This window comes from Oryctolagus cuniculus, chromosome 1, assembly GCF_051225735.1.
Source record: "Oryctolagus cuniculus isolate XC-2025 breed Fujian yellow rabbit chromosome 1, ASM5122573v1, whole genome shotgun sequence".
In the NCBI taxonomy this organism is placed as follows: domain Eukaryota; kingdom Metazoa; phylum Chordata; class Mammalia; order Lagomorpha; family Leporidae; genus Oryctolagus; species Oryctolagus cuniculus.
In genome coordinates, this window is record NC_142867.1 from 82,491,370 (window position 1) to 82,502,045 (window position 10,676).

The following is a 10,676-nucleotide window of genomic DNA, read 5'->3' on the forward strand; positions in this document are numbered from 1 at the left end:
CTGAAATCAGAAGCAGGAGCTTTTATCTCAGTTTGGGTCTCCAACTTAGCTGGCAGGGACCGAAGTATTGGAGTCATCATCTTCTGCCTCCCAAGGTAGGCATTAGCAAGAATCTGGACTTGGAGGTAGATCTAGGACTTGAATCCAAGCACTCTAATATGTGTTATGGTCTTCCCAAAGGCCACCCTAACTTCTATTTCAAATGCCTACCCCAAACCTATATTATGTAATAAATGTTTATATAACTTAAAAACTACCTGAAAAAAAAGCAGAAATGGAGTAACACAAAACATCTAAAAGTAAATCCATGTTGAAATATGTTACTTAAATTTTTGTAGAAAATCCAGATTAGCACTTGAAAAATAATGATATATAAAGATCTCAAGCAGAGATATGAAATAAAAAACAACACATTAGAATATCTATAGATTTCACAATAATGAACAAGAAATGTATGATAATGGAAAATTAAGAATAAAAGCACAAGCAAAAGGGAAAATTTGCTGTTCCTTATATGGAAAAGGAGATGAATTATATCGACATATAGGGAAAATTCATGATACTGTCCATGCAAAATTTTAGCAACTCAATAAAAATCAAGCAAAATATGTGCACATGAATAACAGAGAGGGAGGTAAAAAGGATTTTTAATCAACTGAGGAGATGTTCTACTTTTTTCATAATAAAATAATTTCAAACTTTTTAAAAAGTATATTTTTAAAAAAAATCTGAGTTGTAAAGATGAAACAGTGTTAAACTACTGGGAGGGCGAGTGTGTGAAGAAACAGGTACACTAGCTCATTCCTCATGGGCATATAAACTGGTACAAGATTTGTCAAGGGAAATTTGAAAAGATTGATAAATAGAAAATGCAGTCACTCTTTAAATTGACAATTCCAGTTATAGAAATATGTCCCATAGTGAACATATGTGCGAAATGACATGGAGCACTACTCTTAAATAAAAAGCTTGGAAACAATCAAAATGTCCATCAATATCAAGCTGCTTAAATAATTTATGGTGTATTCACAATGGACTTTTGTACAGCTGTAAAAACAAATGTACAAACCCAAATGGAGCAACTTCGAAAAAGTATTTTAAATGAATTTTAAGTGAATAAATCACAGTAGAGAATGGTAAATATAATACTTAATCATTTTAATAAAATCAGTTTATGCATACAAATGAAGGGAGAAGGAGAATATGTGAGATATTATCTCTTTAAGAATAGATACAAAGATGGAAAATTGGCTGCCTTTGAAGGGAGAATCCAAATGGTTGGACAATGCCTTGGGAAGGAAATTTCCACCATATAGTCTCTCAGTTCTGCCTATTAAACATACAAATAAAATCTAAAAGATGAAAAAATTTAAAAAGAAATAAACAAGGATATAATGAAGAAGAGGATGAAAGGTCAGATAGGATAAAGAGGAAGAGGGCTAAGATCAATATTTTCATTTCTGTGTTAGCTAAAAAAGATTGAAGACTTACTCAAGCTATAATAAAATGATTTAAACTATTAATTCAGAATGAATAAAGAATGTATATATGATGGAGGATTTGAAGAATTTTGTCTTATGTTTCTCCACCACAATCACAACCACAATTTGTAAACAGCTTTTTGATTTATGAAGTACCTGTGTATGTGCTTCTCTTTCTTAGGTAGTAACTGTCTTTTCAGGTTTTAAAAGGGTTAATGAGAACCTCAAAAATGTCAAGTGACACAGATGCATTACAGAGTTACTTATGAAATCAGAGACTTCTGAGCTTACATCCCAGGCTTGTTATATATCATCACATTTTCTTAAATAAGAATAATTGTGTCTTCTCCATCCCTCCCCTTCCAATAATGATTTGGGGAAAATATTAGAAGACAGTAAGGGTGCCATGATGGGAATAGTTACATGCAGGAATAAATGAGTGTCAATTTAAGGGCTTAGAAAAAGAAATTTAAAATTGAAATGTGTTAAAATATAAACTTAAAAGCAAGTCCGATTGAAATGGTACAACCCTTCTTGGGACCACTTAGTCTACTTCAAAAGGTTTAAGGTAAATGAAAATGTTTACCTAGCAATTTTAATTCTGGAGTGTTTTTTCCCCATAAGAAAATAAGTGCACAAAGAAAGTGCAGGGGCAATTTTATTTAATATACATGTGTCACTTACTTACAAAATATACAAATATTTTAATTAGTACAGATTAAAATTGATTCACTATGAAAATAAAGTATATTTGTGAGAATTCTACATTATTAAATTTTGGGTTTATTCCCGTCTTCTGTCCTAAACTTTTTTTCATGATTGTTAAAATGCCTATCCAGACCTTCACAGTCTATTTTTTCTTGGAGTCCCTCACATTAGGTGAAAGCTCAACTCAGTCACCTATACTCTCAAAGTGCTATGTACTTGAACAGTAGTGTTTATCCAGAGCTGGTTGCAAAGCTGCCTCAGTAGCCCAAAGATCTAATTGAGATCAGTCACTGTATTTGAAAGTATCATGACTCTCCCTTTTGAGCCTTTTCAAGATGAAAGTATATTGGCCCTGCTTTCAACCTCAGCTCCTAAAGACCTCACTATCAATTAAAGGATTCTCACGCCAAACCCATTAGAGGCCTGTATTGTACCCAAGCATACATCTAAGGAGATCCCAAGACTTACAGATTTAGAGTTCTAAAATAGCCACTCTTCCTGGCAGAATTCTTTCCCTGCTGTCTCTGCCAGCAAATTGGAAAAAAATCCTCCTGACTCTCACAGTTATCCAAAACATTAAAAGGAAAACCAATATTTTTGTGCTGGACAGAATGCCCTATAATTGTCATTCTGACAGTTATCCTTCTAAGATCTTGGTCATCATGCTCTGTGTCTCTTATTTCCTCTTAAGCTGATCCTCTGCTCATATATAGAACTATTCTAACGAAAAGGCCATAGTATTGTATCAGCAATCAGCAATGGGGATAGATTTATGTATTTTTAAAATATTCAACAAGCTCTGTACTAAAGCCAATAGTGCTAGCTAGCTAATAGTTTGGTTTTTGTTCTGTGGCTGTGCAAATTGAGATTCATTCATGCCTGTGTCACATGGGACCTTCAGGTTAATAAAAAGCCCAGCAGACTGCTAATTGAGAATTCAGTTCACAAATTACAAGGAGTAGCAACATGTGTGGAAATGAAAAAGCAGTTCGTGTCCTTGGGAATTGTGAGATGACTGAGGTCATTTACTTCCATCCTTAAACTGGAGTGTTGTCCCTTGACAAATTAAGCCAGGACGAACAGACACTTTGTGATCAATGGGGTCGAAGTGAATGAATTCCATCACATCATGCATTATTATATGCACATTTTAATAAGATAAATGATGGCCTTGTGGTACCAGCAACACACACAAATCGTTTTTTTTCCCACAAATCATCAAATTCTTGAAAAGAGAACATGCTAATTCACTGAAGTTAAGAACTCTTTGCTCTGCTTTGCTTACATAAAAGCCATTTCACTTACTCTGTGTTGCCAAGTAATGCCTTTAATATTACCCCATGTTAAATTCCTTGACAGGGCTGGTGTTGTGGAGTAGCAGGTTAGGCAACTGTATGGGGTACTTTCTTCCCATGTGGGAATGCTTGGCTCAAGTCAGGGCTACACCACACTTCATATTCAGCTTCCTGCTAATGTGCCTGGGAGGGAGCAGATGATGACTCAAGTACTTGGGTCACTGTCACTCACATGGGAAACCTGGATGGAGTTCCTGCCTCTTGGTTTTAGCCTGACCCAGCTCTGACTGTAGCAGCCATTTGGAGAGTGAAACAGTGGATGGAAGCCTTCTTTTTCTCTGTCTCTCTGCCTTTCTATCGCTCTGCTTTGCAAATACATACATACATACATAAACCTTTTCAAACAACTCCTTGATAGAGGAAGGCAAACTATAAACAATAATAATAAACTTACCCGATGGTTATTTCAATAACCTAAATAAAAAGAATGTGTATTATTTGCCATTTTGTATACATATGATCATTGAGTGATTGTGAATCTATAAAAACGTAGGAAAAATTCTCCCATGTTTAGATTATATCTGTAAGGCAAAGTACTCTCAAATGAACCATATATTAGGGCTTTTAAGTATTATAATTTCATGAAAGTCATTTTTTCCTACAAAAAGACTACACTTTACATCATCTCACCTGGTGATTTGATGCTGCTTCTCTTTTAAATAAATTTAGTTAAAGCCATCATATGCCTCTGAAATCAGGAGCTCATCATTCAGCTTTACAGTAAAATAATTCATTAACATTTGGCAGGGAATTCTTTTGAAAGAATACGAGTATTACTTATAATAACCAGAAAGAAAATAGCCTAGGTAAATGTTCAAGATTACAGAAACACTTAACATAATTAAAGCATAATATTTATAGAAGATTAGTAGATCAAGGATTAAGAAACCTGCTTTGATGATTAAAGATTTTGCCCTAAATTAATGTAGTTACAAGTTTTTTTAGCATTCTAATAATGCATGCATCTCAGTAAAAACTGACATATTCAGTAAAGATTGCAAAAATACTCTATTATCCATAAAACCAGCACAAAATGAAACAGAAGAAAGATAGTCTATAATTAAATAGTTTATCTCTGGACTTGAGTTTTCAGGATTCTTATCCTACTTTGTTTTATATAATGGAAAAAAATAAGTGAGAGACAGATAGAAAAACAGAAATAACTCCTATTCACTAATTTATTCCCCAAATGGCCAGAGCTTTGCAGCACCTGAAGCCTACAGCAAGGAATACAATCCAGGCTTCCTATAGAGGTGTCAGAAACCTAGTGACCTGAGCCATCAGGCTGCCTCCCAGAGTCTGCAGTGGTGGGAAGCTGGAACCAGAAGTCAGGGCCAGGAATTAAAACCTCATACTCCAATGTGGAACTCAAACATTTTCTTTTTTCTTTTTCTTTTTTTTTTTTTTTTTTTTTTTTTTTTTGGACAGGTAGAGTTATAGACAGTGAGAGAGAGATAGATGAAGGTCTTCCTTCCATTGGTTCCCTCGCCAAATGGCTACCACAGACAAAACTGCGGCGATCTGAAGCCAGGAGCCAGGTGCTTCTTCCTGGTCTCCCACACCGGTGCAGGGGCCCACGCACTTGGCCATCCTCCACTGCCCTCCCATGAAGCAAAGAGCTGGACTGGAAGAGGAGCAATTGGGACTAGAACCTGGTACCTATATGGGATGCTGGCGCCACAGGCGGAGGATTTACCAGGTGAGCCACGGTGCCGGCCATAGACATTTTAACTACATCTAGAAAACACCCACACTATATCCTGGCTTTATTATTTACTAATTATATGTGTACTTGAAACATTATTTGTACGCTCCGTGTTCTGGGTTCCCTAATTTTAAAGCCAATTGTGTCAGAATATCACATACCGTATTCCACTCTAAATAGCTAAGGCAGAAAGGTTTTTATTAAATCAGAGGTCAGAAATTTTTCTTCTCTTGGGACCAGAGAGTTAATACCTTAGATTCTTTTAACAAGATGATCTCTGTTCCAAGTACTTCACACCAGCATTGTAGCAAAAACATCCCCATAAGTGGTTGTGACTGAGTTCCAACAAAACTTTATTTACAAAAACATACATTTCCATCCTCTCTATTAAAAAACACCTCACCGAATCTTAACGATTTCCGAGACAGAGATGCAGGATCAGAGCTATGAAGTCAGTATGAACAGCAATCACTACTGACCTACACTTTTAGAAACAAGATCCCATCACCACTAATTACAGAAACCACACTGAGCACAGGACAATTACTACTAGGACCTCATGCACTAAAATGTGATCTCTCCATTGTCCTGTATATCTTAACTGGCAAGAGTGGATTCAACCCAACATTTTCTGCTTTATACTGCCATTTGGTGTGAGTGCATCTAATTGGAGTAATGTAAGTCACACACAATAAAGGAGGCTATCAAAGGAAATTTTTGGCTTCAATCTTGGGCATTTTGATTCATGATGGAAAAAGTTAACAAAATGCAGGAAATTATTTAAAATATACTGTGGCAACAAAATCAAAGGATTGTTTGCCTTACAGATACATGAATAATCATATATACAGATATATGTATATAATGGCATATATGGAAGTGGCAACTATTACTTTTAAAATATTTGATGGCAATTTGAATTATTAGTGTCCAAGTTAAGAGGCAGAGATAGTCCTTGATATCCCTACCAATCACACTGTTATATAACATACATTATATTACAGTAAAAACATCAAAAATATTCCTCATGGATACAGTCACAAAGTTATAATGAGGTAGCAATTTGCTCTGTACAAAAAAACAGGGCATAGCATTATATTTTTACTTCTGTAACCTATTTTAATTCCTTTTAAATGAATAATTGGAGAGAAGTTGAATTAGTTTAAATGAGCAAGAGAGATGACCTCTTCACCTTAAGAATCTTTGCACAAACACTTAAGTAAATATAAGATATTAGAAGTGTCAGTCCAAGGCTGTTTACCAAAAAACCAACAATTTGGTTAGACTAAAGTAATTAAAACACTGGACATCACTACTCGAAAATATGTTAATGGACTCGCCTGGATAACTCATTCTCACATTTTCACAGATGAATGTATAAGCCCATACATATTTTCTTTTCAATCACAAAAACATGTTAAAATGTTCCCTGAATGTGCAATTTGGGACATGCTCAAACTGACTTGCCCCAAACGGTAGAGTTAGAAACATACCAGGGGATTCCAATTCAATCCCATCAAGGTGGCATGTACCAATGCCATCTCACTAGTCCCAGTGATCAATTTCTGTTCACAGTTGATCATAATGATAGGACTAAGAGCCAAAGGGATCACATAAACAAGACTAGTGTCTGCCAATATTAACTGATAGAATAAAAAAAGGGAGAGAATGATCCAACATGGGAAGCGAGATATACACAGCAGACTTATAGAATGGCAGATGTCCTAAACAGCACTCTGGCCTCAGAATCAGCCCTTAAGGCATGTGGATCCAGCTGAAAAGCCCATGAGAGTATTTCAGGCATAGAAAGCCAAGACACTCTGGCAAAAAAAAAAAAAAAAAAAAAAAAAAATGACCTAAATGGAAGATCTCCACGAGTGAGATCCCAGTGGAAAGAACAGGTCATCAAAGAAGGAGGTACCTTTCTCTGAAGGGAGGAGAGAACTTCCATTCTGAATACGACCTTGCCTAAATATGATCAGAGTCAGTGAACTCAAAAGGCTTCCATAGCCTTGGAACTCATGACTAGAGCCTAGGGTGATTACTGATGCCATAAACAAGAATGTCATTTTGTTAAGTCAACAACAGGAGTCACTGTGCACTTACTCTTCATGTAGGATCTCTGTCCTTAGTGTGCTGTGCAGTGTGATTTAATGCTATAACTAGTACTCAAACAGTATTTTTCACTTTGTGTTTCTATGTGGGTGCATACTGTTGAAATCTTTACTTAATATATGCTAAACTGATCTTCTGTATATAAAGAGAATTGAAAATGAATCTTGATGTCAATGGAAGGGGAGACAGAGCGGGAAAGGGGAGGGTTGTGGGTGGGAGGGAAGGTATGGGGGTGGGGGAAGCCATTGTAATCCAGAAGCTGTACTTTGGAAATTTATGTTCATTAAATAAAAGTTAAAAAAAATGTTCCCTGAATATGGCCACTTGTGCCCATGTGTTTTAAAGAACATAGTCACAAGTTTCACAGATATTGTTTGCAGAAGGCCAGGCATGGAGGGAGGTTGTGACTGGCAGGGTGCAACTGAATGTGTCTGCAGAAAGAAAAACCAAAAAAGAGTAGTGATAGAAAAGGGCTGCTTACTGATCACAGCTTTCAACAGCTTCATTTTAAAACCATTAGTAGAAGACTAGGAACCAGATTTCTAAATACTTAAGGGACCCAACAAGGCTACATAACAAATGGAAACATCACATTATTTTTTCTTTTTTTTTAACGCTTCATTTTTGTGAAAGCCATTTTCCCCCAACTGTAATTTTCAATAAGAAATCCTTTGCAATTTCTCTCACAGTACCACTTTTGATATAAATGGCACAACCAGCAAATAATCAGTAATTTCTATCCCACATTAGTCTCTGGAATTCAAATGATTTGATTTTCTTTGAGTGGTAAATTAAAACAACTTAAAAATATTAAATCCTCTTTCCAAGAAATAAAATGGATTACGTATATCTTTTCCTTGTGTTTTTAAGGTTCAAAAATATTTATTTATCAATAAAAAACTATTCCTTACCTTTTATATTTCACATTTCATAGTTCAGGAACACAGGTAAGTGACAAACTTCTATAAATTCAACCCAAATAAATTCTTTATATCCCCAAATAGCTTTGCATTCTAAAAGATGCCAGCTTTCTTCATTTCCTCACTATCTTTCATGGAATCACGATTTCTGTAGAAATGTGATTGTTTTCTTTCTTGATTCAGCCATAACAAACTTAGATACAGCTACAACCCCAAGGAAACAAACTCTCTTATGATATGAAACCACAGATGTTTGGCCAGAAGGTCTTGAATTTGAGGTTTCATCAAAGTGCTAGAAACCATGGTAGTTTTTGTCCTCCAAGCCAAAATCCTTCGCTGCTGTTGGAGAATGGACAACACAATTTTCACTTTTTCTAAAACAAATTCAGACTTGCTTCTGTGCTGCAGGATGGCATAAAGCAGCTTAGATTTCTCACTATATATACTGAGAACTAATTGCAACAAGGGGTTTATGGAATCCAAAGTAACAATTAAAATATGTAAATGAACTCCTATCTAAATTTCTTGGTAAATCACTGAAACTACTGAAAACCCTCACTTGTCTATTTACTTGTGTCTGCTTCCTTATTTGGATTCTTTTTTTTTTTTTTTTTTTTTTTTTTCACTTTCCACATTTTATTTACATTTTATGACTAACTTTAATCTCAAAATCACATATCCATACACCTATTTTCTTTTTTTGTTGACTTCACTTGAACTTAAATGCATGGTTTGTTAAACAAAGAATGTAAACAAATATTTACCATGTCTGTTACATGTAACACACAGGAACAGCTTTTAACAGAAATTCATCGACCCCCCCAACATTTTTTTATTATAAATACAGGTATCAAAACAATCCTGAACATATTTTTATACTACTAGTAGTCAGCACCCACACCGCTTTAAAATTTAACACAATTTGTGACAATATTCATTGTACCTGCTACTTTAAACAATTTCAACTTATTTGGATTCTTATTCCTTAAACATTGCACTCACAGCTCTGATTTCCTAGGAGCTCTATAGAGATCCTTAAAATTCTACTACTTAATTACATCTTAGCAATCACTACTCAAAAATAAAGTCCACGAGCTCTTTATCTAGAAAAGGCTCATCTATCTTACAATCACAATTATGAAATAATTTTTGGTTAATTCTTACCCTATTACAATGTTTTCCTGCACAGTTCTTTGACAACTTTTACTTTATGATAACTATCTACAAATAAAACATATGTTTTTATGCAATTATATTAACTTCAAAGTTGGATACATCACTAGAACCATGGACAAAACAGGAGAATATGGATATAAAGCCTGAATTTATTATTCACTGAGACATTTGGACGCCTTTATCTAGTCTGACTGAATTTCATGCTACCATTTGAAGCCTAGGAACAGTAACAACTGTGCAAACTGTGCAACAATGAATTAATCAGTATCAAATGACAGTTATGAGATAGTGAGACCAGATATGCAAGAACACTTCCAAATATGCCTGTATCCATCATTTTATCTATTTATTTATTTCTAGTCTATCCATCATCCATTTATCTATCTATCCATTTACCTATCTATATGTAACTATCTATCTATCATCTATCATGTATCTATGTCTAGTCTGTATATATCATCTATTTATTAAAGATTTGTCTATTTGGAAGTCAGTGTTACAGAGAGAGAGGAAGAGACAGAGAGAAAGAGATGTTCCATCTGTTGGTTCACTCCCCAGATGACTGCAATGACCAGGGGTGAGCCAGGCCGAATCCAGGAGCCAGGAGCTTCTTTTAGGTCCCCCATGTAGGTGGCAAGGGCCCAAACACTTGGGTAATCTTCTACTACTTTTCCCAAGTCATTATCAGTGAGCTAGATCAGAAGTGGAACAGCCAGGATATGACTGGCACCCAGATGGGATGTAAAAAAATCAGTCAGGCATTCTCAAACCTTCATTTTTTTGTTCAAAACTGATCTATGACATGGTGCTTTGTTGGTTATGACAAGTAAATGTTTGCTATTCTCACCAAAATGATCAGGGTAAAGAATGCACAATACTCATATATATAAAGGAAAATTTTAGAGAAAAAGATAGCTGTACTCAATATTCTGGCCTGAAACACATGTATAAGATGACCTTAAAGAGACAGAATCATTCGTGGTTGTTATGGGTTGAATATGGTTTGCCCCTCTGAAATAAACATTGGAATTTAATCTGCACTATGAAGTACTGAAAAGGTGAAAATTTAATCTAACCAAGATGTTTGGTGATTAGGATTGAATAAGGTCATCAAAGTGGAAACCATCATAATAGAATATTGGTAGATTTATTAGAAAGGAGAGAGGGGCTGATGTTGTGGCCTGGAAGGTAACAGCCGACACTGCAATGCCAGCAT

At 35.3% G+C, this 10,676-nt stretch overlaps 1 pseudogene; it reads right to left on the reverse strand.

Moving 5' to 3' along the window:
- Positions 1-8,326: 8,326 nt before the first annotated feature.
- Positions 8,327-8,587, reverse strand: LOC149128489 (cytochrome c oxidase subunit 6C pseudogene; annotated as a pseudogene).
- Positions 8,588-10,676: the final 2,089 nt, after the last annotated feature.